Below are 12,500 nucleotides of genomic sequence, written 5' to 3' on the forward strand. Positions count from 1 at the left end.
GTGAAATCGGTTAAAAGTCGAGTACATAATCAATTTCCGTTACTTTGGAGACGATAGATCTTTTAACATGTTTTCAAGGTAACAAATAGCAAACTGACCGTGAAGTTTGATGACTTAAATCCTCTCCGTTCTTGAGATACAGAGGGAATTGGGACACCCGAAAATAGCCCGTAAAGTTTCGGGACTTTCGAGAAACGGGCCCTGGTGTTTTGCTATTAATTCAAAATATTCTCCGTGGAAAACCTGCAGGTTGTGAAGTCGTTCGTCCCTTATGTCTTGCTGTTGGGTGACTGACGCCAGATGTGACGTAAATGGTCCATTGCCTTCTCTTAATGGACGAATGATGTCTGTAGAGATGTGTGTGTGTAGTTCTTTTAGATTCTTGTGGGCTGGCTAGTATTAGGTGAGGAAGCGACCTGACACGGATAAAATTGGAACAAATAATTGCAAAAATCAAACAACTGAATGTAATTATCGTGTTCAAAAGAACAATACCATACCTTGTTTGGAATTACAAGAGTTGTCTGAATCATATTTCGAAACTTTCCGACGGTGGGATCAATATTTTTATATCCTCTGAAATGATAAGAAATAAATTAGTATCCAAATAAGAAACGATTTCATGACGCCGGAAAATGACGCTCAAACCTATAAGGACACCCGAAACCAAAGCTATCTTTACCTGGATTTAGGATTTCTTCTCCTTCTCTAAATGCTACAGATAGTGATGTTTTTCTTTTTCGTTTAAGTGACGTTACACCAGCTAAATTAGTGCTTCCTTCTTCGATACCAAGTGAGGATATCCTTTTATTGCGAGCAGTATTAAACTCCGTCAAATCCTATTTTCATAGAATAGATAAAGATGTAGTATTATTACAACTTTAGAGTGCCTATCACCTTAAAAAGACTGTCGACAAAAAATATACATATTATGTATATTACCCATTTAACCCATTCACAGCTCAAATGCCTTAGGACGCCTTCCCCTCCCCTCCCCCCCCCCCTCCCCATTCATGAGTAAAATTGTCTGGCATTAGACAGAGTAAAATCTATTAAGTCTCACTCTCAAGTGTCCATGGGTTAATGGGGACAGAGTTTTTGACTGAGTTCGACCAATTCACACCTCAAACGCCCTAGGATGCTCGCCACTGACGAGTACATGTGAAATCGTCTGGCGTTAGACAGAGTAAAATCTGATTCGCAGGGCTCAATGCGTTAACTTTCAGTTCACTTAAAAAATCAAGTATGCCTTGCTAATTAATTCCTCCAGAAATGTACATATAAGGTATTGACAATAGTGATTTGTAAAGAGCAATGCTCTGACGTTGAGCATTGGACTACAGTAGGTCCTGAGTTCAATTCCAGCCAAACCAACACTCAGGGTCTTAAAATAACTGAGGAGAAAGTCCTGCTTTTGTAATTTTCAACCGCAAATGATTAGACTTTCAAGTCTTTTGCGATAAGGACTATAAATCTACACTGTTCGTAACCTCAAAAAGACATTAATTAAGCCCTTGACTACTGAACGACCCCTCGTTGATGAGTAAAATTGGCTGACATTAGACAGAGTAAAATCTATGAAGTCTTACTCCTAACACTCAATGGGCTAAAGATACAACACACTATTTTCGAAGAGCAGGGCACAGAGTTTCCAGTGTTGTGATCTGGCCTGAATTCCAGGGTTACATTAGAAGCTGTTCACTGGCAGTATACCACCATATGTTTGTCAAAAATTTGCCTCTCACCGCTGGCTACTCTGCCTTGATTTTTACTCAAACCCTTTTAAAAGACAAGAGAGACCACCATTTATTAAAAGCCCAGGCATCTCCTTCAAAGATTATTGAAACCCCTGGAATTCTCCAATAAAATGTGCCTTTCTCTTTATCTTGGCAGATTTATGTATTATACTATAGACAGTTTAATTGTTTGTTTGGTCATTCGAGATTATCAAGCATTTTTTGGTCATGAAAAAAATTCTTGCACTTCCCCCACCATCCCCCCCAAAAAAATTCCAATGTTTCACTGATGATGTAATTTGTACATAGGTGCAGCGAGTACCCCAGTGTTAACAAATCATTTCTAGACAATGGTAAGAATATTGCTTTTCCTGAAACACATGTTTATGTCTGAGGAGTAATAACAGCGACAAACCATTCACTGTCAGATCCCTAAACCCCACCCAATTCTCTGATCTAGTACAAACTGAATCTGTAACAACCAATAAAATGGTCATCACAGTCTGTTCTAGTGCAATGAGATGCAATAATTGTAGCATTTTAGACAGTTGTACCTGTACAGTACAGGTCAGAGATAAGTGATAAGTGGGGGTGCAGGGATGGCGCAGTGGTGAGAGCACTCGCCTACCACCAATGTGGACCGGGTTCGATTCCCAGACTCGGCGATTCGGCGTCATATGTGGGTTGAGTTTGTTGGTTCTCTACTCTGCACCGAGAGATTCTCCCCGGGTGCTCCGGTTTCCCCTCTCCTCAAAAACCAACATTTGACTTGATTTGTGTTAATTGTTAATTTCAATTTACAGTGTCCCCAATTAGTGCTTCAGCGCTAGAACGACTAGACACTTAAGTTCCTTTCCTTTTCTTTTAAAGTTTCTTACCAATGCACACGCAAAACACAGCGTGTTTGAAATTGCGTTTGAAATTGCATAAACGCGTTTGCTCTTTTGTTATTCATAGCTTTTTCAATCTTTTGTTGGCATTGTTTACTGTAGTTAAATAGCTGAAACTTCTTATGACGATTATTTTTTTTCCCATTTTTTTAACTTTTCATTTTAATATGTGCTTTTTGGAGCGTAGTGAGTTTTCCCTCATAATGTATCGACACGTTTTAGCGGGCCTTTCATTTTGGCTGAGCCAGTTGGGTCCTGGTAACTGATGACATCAAAGAAGTCAAGAATGTTATTCCATTGTGAATCATCAGAACATTCATAGCATCCGAAGGATAACTATCGCCCGACATTTCTACAAAGACTTAACAAAAAGCTCTAGATTTTCAACAAGACTTCAATTCTTATACATTTGCGCATTAATTTTCTTTATGAAGAGATGCAATGTTCTTTGACGTCATTACTTACCAAGGCCCAACTGGCTCGCCCAAAATTTTTTGTGCATAAATCAAGCGCCCGCTAAAACGCGTGGATACGCTACGAGGGAAACTTTTTTGAAGTACTACACGAAAGACACTATAGATATGCAAGCGAAAGTGAAAAAACGGGGGAAAAACAAGCATCATAGGGACTTGAAGAGTATCTGTCCATCTTTGATCACTCGAGGAAATTCGGGAAGCGCCTCAAGGGTCTACACGAAGCCCTCTGCTGTCATTTTTAGCAGTGTTGAATCTTACATCCACGAACCCAAGATGTCCTCTCTTTTTCGACAAAGAAAGGGGACAGCTGTAAATTTGAAAAAGTGGTCAGCGCACAATAGAGTTCAGCTTAACAGTGAACAATGTGGTAATAAACGTTAGTCCATACACGAACTAACAACAGTATTCACATTTCCAACATACAACGTCCATCATGGAATGGTTGTTGAATGTCCCTGTTTATCTACGCACCGCAAACTAAGACAATTGCTCTTTGAAAACAAAGTGATATTCTATGAGTGGAAGAAATGTCCACTGCTTTTTCACCAAACTTGATATTTCGATTGCGTTTCTTACTACGTTTCTTACTAATATGACCATGCAGTAGCAAAATAACTCAGTTTTCAAATAGTGTAGTCTTTTTACGGACGTGAGTTGTAGATTGATATGTAAGTCGCGAAATTTTTTTTCACGAATATCACCATTTCTAATATTGCTTTATTCTCGTTTCTTTGTTCGCTAACTGGTACTAGCCTCGAGGGAACGTAGTTCGAAAACCACAATGGCTTGATGATCGTATATAAAATTAAACGGTTTTTCTTCTTTTCTGAACAAAGAAACTCGCTTTAATCACAAAATCGGATGTTCTCGCTGTTATCACTTACTGTAACAGAAAAAAAAACTCCTTTTGATAAAAAATCAGGAGATATGAAATGTCTGTTTAGAATTTAAGGAAGCCGTTCCCAAAATGTCGCTACTGAGAGTTTAGTATATTATTTACGATAAGATATGAGACAATGAATAGCAAATTGTTAGGTAATTTCGTAATAAACTTACCAGTCACGGGACGTTTGTTGTGGTGAAATCTGTTAAAAGTCGATTACATAATTAATTTCCGTTACTTTGGAGACGATAGATCTGAAGCCCGGGGGGGGGGGGGGGTACTCCCTTATAAGGGCTTAATGGGCACGACGTGCGGCCAGCCAGGGTATGTTTTTCGGGATTTTTGTCTTCAACAGGGTATCAAATTTATCATTTTTTGTCTTAATCAGGGTATCGATTTATCAATTTTTGTCTTAAACTGGGTTAAATGTCTTAAACAGGGTATCAAAAATCGGAATTCTGTCTTAAAATGGGTAGGAAAATCAGCGATATTTGTCTTAAACAGGGTCAGGGTATGAGCGGCCGCGCCGCACCTCCCCAACCAGGGATACATCGAGTACCCACCCCCCCCCCCCCGGATCTGAAGACACTCTCTTTCCCAAGAAAACAATGAGGGAAAGCAAACATTTCATTTCCAATATTTTTCACTTTCTTAGAGAACTACTTAAACTCTTTCTCTCTCACTCACATTCCTTCATCTATCCGGTCTCAATTCCAAAACTAATCATGAGATGTTTTTCATGTACAATTCCAGAAGAAAATTATACTGACACGAAAGCCTGAAGTCGTCATTTAACAAAGGATCAACCTAATCGACTTCCCGACAAAAACTGCCGACGAATGGAATCCATACAATGTTGACACGTAGGGCGCGTTCGATTGACCGTATTCCGTAGAATAGAAGTTAGAAATAATTCGTTTTTGCAGAGATTCATATTAATATTGTCAAACATCTGCTAAAATGTTATTTTAAACATAGCTTTGTTATCCTTGTCGCTGCAAAACGCCACACATAGTGTTTAAATCATCACTTCGCGTATTCTTATTCCGGAAGTAAGGTCAATCGAACGCACCCGTAAGTTCAGCCCAACTGAAAAAACTCCATGACATTCTCAATGATTAGTTTGTTCATCGCTGATTCGCTGTAATACATTTAGCAGATTTCTCCTCAACAAACATCCACTAGTACTGGCAGTAGTCAGTTAAGAAACGTAACGAATTGCAGTTTGCGGTGCCTATAGCCTTCTGTAAATAATGCACTACACTATTAGGCACCTAATTCGAAGGGCTTCCTTCAAGTTAAGTTGGAATTCAATTCTAAATACAAGGCATTCTCCTAGAGATAAACTAAGAATAAAGCCAGGATCCGAGCCAGGATCCGAGCCAGGATCCGAGCTAGGATCCGAGCCAGGATCCGAGCCAGGATTCGAGCCAGGATCCGAGCTAGGATCTGAGCCAGGATTCGAGACCTAACCGAGACCTAACCTAACCTAACCTAACCAAGACCTACCCTAACCCTAACTAGACTTAACTAGACTAGAACCAACGCAAATAGACCTAACCTAACCGATTCGAGACATAACCTAACCGAAAGATTCGAGAAAAAATAGCGGAGAAAGCTCATCTTAGCTCGAATCCTGGCTGGAATCCTGGTTCGGATCCTAGCTCGAGTCCTGGCTCGGATCCTAGCTCGAATCCTGGCTCGAAGGTTAGGCATCCTCATTCTCCTATCTCCTGAAATTTTTATTATTTTATTTTATTTTGTTTCATTTTGTATTTTCTTTTATCAAATGCAGTTTTATTGGTGTCGTTTGTCTAGCGAACTTTACGTGTAGCATTTGTTTTGTATGGGTTTAACGACTGCTTCACATTCACTCTAATTTTGATGGTGAGGATGAACATTTTGATCTTAATATTTGTTTTTTTATTTTTGCGATTTGAGCCTAAAAATGTTCTTAATATGTTCTTCCCGTTGTGTGATATGCCAAGTTCGACTAAAAACTCTGTTGTTCTTTAGTGAATCATGCAATAGGAAAACCATATTGTTAATATTAAAAATTTCCCTAAGTATTTGAGTTAATTGTCCTTCTAGACTACAGTTTTACATTTCTTTTCACCAGACTTTACTTCATACAACTCCCGAAAACTAAAAACAAAAACAAATAAGCATGCAAAATAAAGACGTTCTTAACCGACTCTCAGCCTGGATATGTTTTAAGTTAGTATTCTCTTAAAATTCTGTGTCCCTTATTTACGCCGCAGATGGAAGGAAAAGTATCAATAGACGCAGAACCCAATCGGAAGATGGCGTCGTTTATTCTTGTAAGAAAGAAACAAGTCAAGTTACGACTCGGTAGTCTAAACCAGCCTTGGAAATCTATTTTCCTGTATGACATTGTTTCTAAGTTCAAAGTGGCCATACTTTGCCGCTCTTTCATCAAGTTCGTTCTTCAGAATTTTCGCAATGTGCAATTCTGTTGTTAAGACCAATAATTTTGCCGGTATAACACTTACGGCATGACCGTTAAGAAATATGATTTTGAAATAAACGCCGCATCGGACACGCCGCGTTAAAATTTAGTAAACGCCATGGCGTTTAATCGAGTAAATACGGTAATCTCAGCCTGAACGTTCTTATAAAAATAGGGTTCCTTAAAAAAAAATGAGTGAAGTTCACAACAACGGGAAAATCGCCGAAGACTGTCTGATTGTATGTGGCTACATTTTCAGTCCAAAGAGTCTTCGACAGAGGCGAATGATAGCTCAATTGCAAGACCGATAGATTGTTGACAATTAATTCTCAAATCAGTAGTCCCAGAGGTTTTTCTTGAGCCGCGAGAGATCCGCGAAGCAGTGAAGTCGAGTCGCGAAGCGGCGAGAAGAGAAAACCCTCTGGTTACCTTGGACTTGAGTCTCACTTTCATGCAGACACCAGGGTCAGGATCTGACCCTCAGGCTCAGATTGGTTGATATTTTTACAAACATGAAAATCAATATGATTGGTTCGTTTTTGATTGATAGTACCGAGGGAACGCGCGATTGCTAAGTTGCCATTGGTCCCTTTTGCAATTATCAATTTGACGCGTTTGACAGCTGGCGTCTAAATGAAAGTGAGACTCAAGTCCAAGGTAACCAGAGGGTTTTCTCTTCTCGCCGCTTCGCGACTCGTCTTCACCACTTCGCGACTTTCTCGCGGATCAAGAAAAACCTCTGGGACCAGGATATTACACAGTAATTAACAAATAAAAACAAATTTTGAACATGGACACCTCTTACAAGTTCATCCTCAATGGAGCCCTTGTCCATTTTCAAATCCGGCTACACATGTCATTTTCCTCTGAAGAAACTTCACCGTTATAACGAATGCATTGCAGAGGTCATGGGTTCGAATCTCGTTGAAGCTATAAAGCGAGGATTGCTTAAACTGTCCAGTTTACTGCGAGGATCACTTCTATCTTTCGTCTATAGTCCGCATTTCTTTCATACTTCAATTACTCTGTTACTCAAAGCCTGGGCTATGACTAGTATGAGAGATGCGAAAAATCATGTTGTATGCCTCGTTCTTCAGACGACGCCGCTACAAGAAAACGATAGTGGCTAGGTAATCTGCAGTTTCTCCTAATGTGAAAACATCGACAGAACAAACCTAAATAATAGAACGTGAAAAAATGCATGTTTGGTCAACATGAAAATAAGAAAAGCGATTTTAAAGAGCGTGATTTTCTGCAAGGAATATTAATGTACCAAAAAACCCACTAAAGGCGGGCTTCACTTTGACCTCGAAATTACAACTTCTCGGACTTCCTGTCCAGACGGGTTTTAAGATATCGCTTCCAAATTTTCAGTTCCAAATACGCCAAATACCGCGCGAGGAATGTTTCGTTTGTCTTCGGAGACTGATTTTACGGCACTTTTTCTTCCCGAATTAAGTATGAGATGAGAGTTTCGACTTTAATTCGTGACATATCAAAAATTCCTCACACTACATTGGAGTGCATTGATCTGTGGGACTAAGATGCAACAAAGTGCGGTTACTTTTGCAATAATTATAAAGTGAAGGGGCTGGAGCTTCTGTAGCAGACTCAAACTCAGACTGAGTTTGAGGCCTCAAAACTGAAAGGCAAGTTAAATACCCAAAAACTAAAACTTTATTCAAATATTTCAATCTATTAGCTTTAATATAAGATACAGTTTGACCCTATTCAAAAAATAACGGCGCGAGAATTTTCTTTTTTCGCGGACACCTCATTTTCCTTACCGAGACCTTATAAACAATATTAAAAATAGTTTTTTGGGCCAGACAAGCAAAAGAAAACGCTAATTTGATAGAAACTCATAAAATGTGTTACAAGTCCATTGCGTTTTCAAGGTAAGTCCGCGACATGTATCAGTAAGCGATCAAATAAAGGAGAACAAAAGGATAGCGGAAAAGGTGATATCCGTGAAAATTTTTAGCGACTTACGCATATCAACCTGCGAGCCAACGTAGTTAACATTGTATTTGGGAGACCGTAACAACACTATAAGCACCTAATGACTGGCCCCAAGGGAAACAGGCGAGACCCTCAATGTTCCCCGAGGACAAGCCTCGGGGAACATTGAGGGTTTCGAGGAAACAAAACTCACTGTTTCCCTTGGGGCCAGTCATTAAGTTTTTTGTTATACCTCCCAACTCAAAATAGAACAATACACGGATGTCAGCTTACGACTTTTAGTTGATTCTTGGAAGCTTTCGTCCAAATTTTGCCCTTTGCAGAAGTCTGTCAACGTTTTCACGGCATTGTGGGTGGCCATGTTAGTAGATTTCGAGGTTTTGTCGCGTAGAAGCTTTTCAATTTCTTCTTCAGTCCTTGTTTGAAACCGTTTAGCTGCCATGACTTCGTAAAAATTATTTGCTTGACGCGGCTGGCATACAAATTTGCACGACCTGATCACGTGCGAGTCGAAAGTTCAAGTCCCTGGGGAGTTAATGGGTTTTGACCCATGACACGTGACATGTTTTCCTCCAATCGGAAAACGTATTTGAGTAGTGAGGCATAACAACACTATTTGATAACTAAGTTTCTCCCTCACTGGCCATACCAGCAAGAGAGGTAGTCCAGTGAACATCAAGGTTGGTAATTATAGCAATGGAAGTTTAATCCACTCATAGATTATAACAAAGCGTAATTGGCCTAGTTTGAGCGTAGATAAACAGGGCCATTCATAAACGTTGTACGTACGGGATATCAATTCCGTTTCTTTGAGATATTGTTATTATTACAATCGAGGTTGGATTACCAGGTTATAAGAAATCCCGTACGATTACTGAGAAAAAAAAAGCATGTTCATGGGGAATGATTTTTCATTTCATTAAATTCAAATATTAGAGTTTGTTTCGCAGTTTAGGGGAAAATTAACAAGATTGTCCCCTAAGATGGAAAGCAATAACAGCATGCAAGACAAAGAACAAACAATAGCTCCTACATACTTGATATCTGGCGCCGGATTCATGTTACATTTTGGCAACATTCTACGATGATTCCACATAATATGCGTCATAGCCTGATTCCCACTTAAGATTAGCTGTCTCATTGCAATCACTTTCAACCTTTTTACTCAGCTATTCATCCCTTCGACTTCGTTGTGCTAAAAGATATTTTATGTTTATGTCTGTGTGACTATGTATTTGTTGTAATGTTTCATATTAGTTTGGGGCATAAAGTAATTTACCAAAATACTAGTGTGGTATGGAGCACGGCCTAATTTGAAACAGAAGAAAAAAACCTAACTGAGAAATCTGCGGCACTTTTGGAAAACCAGCTCGGGTTTGTTATCACTGATTTACGTCCACTTAAGGCAAGAATTGATTTACCAAGAATAGAACATGAAAAGGAATCTTTAAAAAGATTAAACAACGCCTTTATTTCAATAAAGTAGTGAAAAACTCAAAATGAACGCCGATTCCCAACTTGCAAATTTTATGCCACCAATGCTACCTACCATTCAGGCTTTGTTGGTCATATCAAAAAGTTCAGTTGTGCGGACATTTTTTTCGGTCTTTTTTTTTTTTTTTTTCAATTTCTGAGAACGAAAGTCGTTCGATGGACACAAAACCGAGCGCACCAAGATTTATAATTAATAATAATAATTGGCAGTGCTAATCACCCTTTACTTGCAGTCTTGAGGACTGAATTACGAAGGGCGCAGCTCACGATATCGGGCTGAAAGCATACAAGGGCGCCTCTGGCTGCCGCTATACAGTCCATTTTGATGTCGGAGCACAGCACCACAGCTAGATGTTAATTAGCTGTGAGTCGATTTTGATGAGGGAGGAAAACCGGAGTACCCGGATAAAAACCTTCGAGCCGGGGCCATGCAGAGTTGAACCCCGCCTAGCAGTGGTGGGAGGCTCGATAGATAACCACTAAGCCACCCTGACTCCCACACCCTGACTTTCCAGCCCTGACTCCCCCACCCTGACTTTCCAACCCTGACTTCCCCACCCTGACTCCCCAAATCATGCATTCTCTTGAGAAAAAAACACAAACACCTCAACACATAACCAGTAATAAGTTCCAAAACGGAAGACCTGCTTTTAAGGCTAGCTTAAGCAGAGGCGTATTTAAGCAACAAAAAGCACGCGGAAGTGCATCTTTTAAACCCTTGACAGTGGTTGTGCTAACTGGGCCATTCCAGTTGGAGTCCAGTCGCATAAAAAAGAGTGTTTTCTTAAGTTCCTAATCGCTGGGGGAAGTACTTAGGCTATTCTCTTCGTTCATCTCACATAGCTGTCGCAATAATTCATTATGGATGAGAAATAATTAGTCAACCAAACCGCCAGAATTTTTTCCGGTCCACGCCCTCATGATTCAGTTATTTCTACCCTTTGGTGACTTGAAATCAAGTTGCTGGCTTTGAAATATTTCATGATGCTAAATACAGATCCTTTATCATGATCGACAGGTTAGGTGACACTGCTTCCAAAAACAGAATCTGTGAATCATGATCGTTCAACCACTGCTCCTCCTTTACCTGACAGCCACTTTGAAATGGGTCATAGCAAACAATGACAGCGACACATTTGAGCTTGGAAAAGGGATCAATCTGCGAAAAATCAACTTGTTCAGGGACTTTCAGGAACGCGAGGCGAGCGTGTTCGAAGAATTGCCTTCCAGCTGCTTCAAAAGATCAAAGGTTCATGACTTAGGCAGTTATTTTGACTACTACGCAAGCACCAAAGTATTCTACACTAAGACGGCCGTCGGAGCTGGTTTGGACGCATCACTACAGACAGCATTTACTCTTGGAACAACGTTAAACAGCGTCATCCAGACGAAAGATTCAGAGAAAACTAAGTGGAATGTCTCTAAATGTCCGAGCATTGACAGAAAAGATCCTGGTGAAAAAGGACTGCTTGGATGATGTTGATGTCTCCACTCTAACGAAACGTCTCCTGAAGGAATTCGAACGTCTACCCTTAACATTTGAGAAGCCTTGGCTCGCAAACTCCTGGAAGCTATACTCCAATTTCTTGCAGACGTTCGGTTCCCATGTTATAACGTCCATAAAGCGTGGATCAAGTATAAAGCAGACGACGTTTGTGCAGAGTTCTGAATCATACAGTCAGCGAGACTTCCAGGTGAAGAGTTGCGTTTCACTCGCAGGACCTACCAGTGTTGGCAAAGTCGGTGTCGAAGCGTGTGCAAATGTCAGCCGAAGTGAAGCATCACGTGCAAGCCATATGAACACGGTAGACAGACTCATCGTCCGAGGAGGGACCAAAGAAACTCGTAACGCGCTGTTCAAACAGAGGACGGAAGAATTGATCGAGAAGTTGATGAATGAAGCTGGCGAGTCAGACGCGGCTGTGGAGCACAGTTTCAGATCAATTTGGGACATTCTTCAAAGTCGCTTCGAGACAGGATCAGACAACTACATCCGAGCTGTAAACCTGCAGTACTACTACCTTGGTTACTTGAATTATGGCTGTCGACTTAAAGAAAGTGGTGGTGTACAGCTGCAAAAATTCGACTACACCAGAGGTTCCACCAAGGAGTCTCCTGAATTTGAGTGCTCTTTGGCTTCAAAGGGGTGCCACAACGATGCCGATTGTCATTACAGAATAGGAGTCAAGTGCTCCTGCTACGGTAAAACTTGCGTTCGCTACGACGAAGAGGAACAAGATACCGGGGTCTCCAAGCGTACTGCATACGCCAACACCGACAAGAAATGGGGATGGCATAGCTGCGGCTGGAAAGTGACTTGGTTTAAGTGTGCCTGCTACAACGACAACATTGAGGTCCGTAAAGAGGTGTGGAGGATGCCAAACAGAGATGCCGTTCAGAAAGGTGTCAGGCGTTATGCTGCTCACCATAGGTCGACGAAGCTAAGGCGTGATCAAGTTCGAAAAGATTTAAAAGCTGAGATCAAATCCTAGAGATGTTGGCAACATTTAGAGAAGTACGACGCAGTAAAATAAGTTTCTCTGTCAAATTCGCATAGTATTCACATGTATTGTATGCTATGAAACAATA

The 12,500-nt window shown here is 40.5% G+C and overlaps 2 pseudogenes; one reads left to right on the forward strand and one right to left on the reverse strand.

The window, feature by feature from the left end:
- The window catches only part of LOC137968202 (nuclear inhibitor of protein phosphatase 1-like), a 16,634-nt pseudogene extending 9,344 nt beyond the window's left edge, over positions 1-7,290 (reverse strand).
- Positions 7,291-10,968: 3,678 nt separating this feature from the next.
- On the forward strand, positions 10,969-12,403 carry LOC137968203 (DELTA-alicitoxin-Pse2b-like; annotated as a pseudogene).
- Positions 12,404-12,500: the final 97 nt, after the last annotated feature.

The sequence above is a fragment of the Montipora foliosa genome, chromosome 8 (genome assembly GCF_036669935.1).
Source record: "Montipora foliosa isolate CH-2021 chromosome 8, ASM3666993v2, whole genome shotgun sequence".
Lineage (NCBI taxonomy): Eukaryota > Metazoa > Cnidaria > Anthozoa > Scleractinia > Acroporidae > Montipora > Montipora foliosa.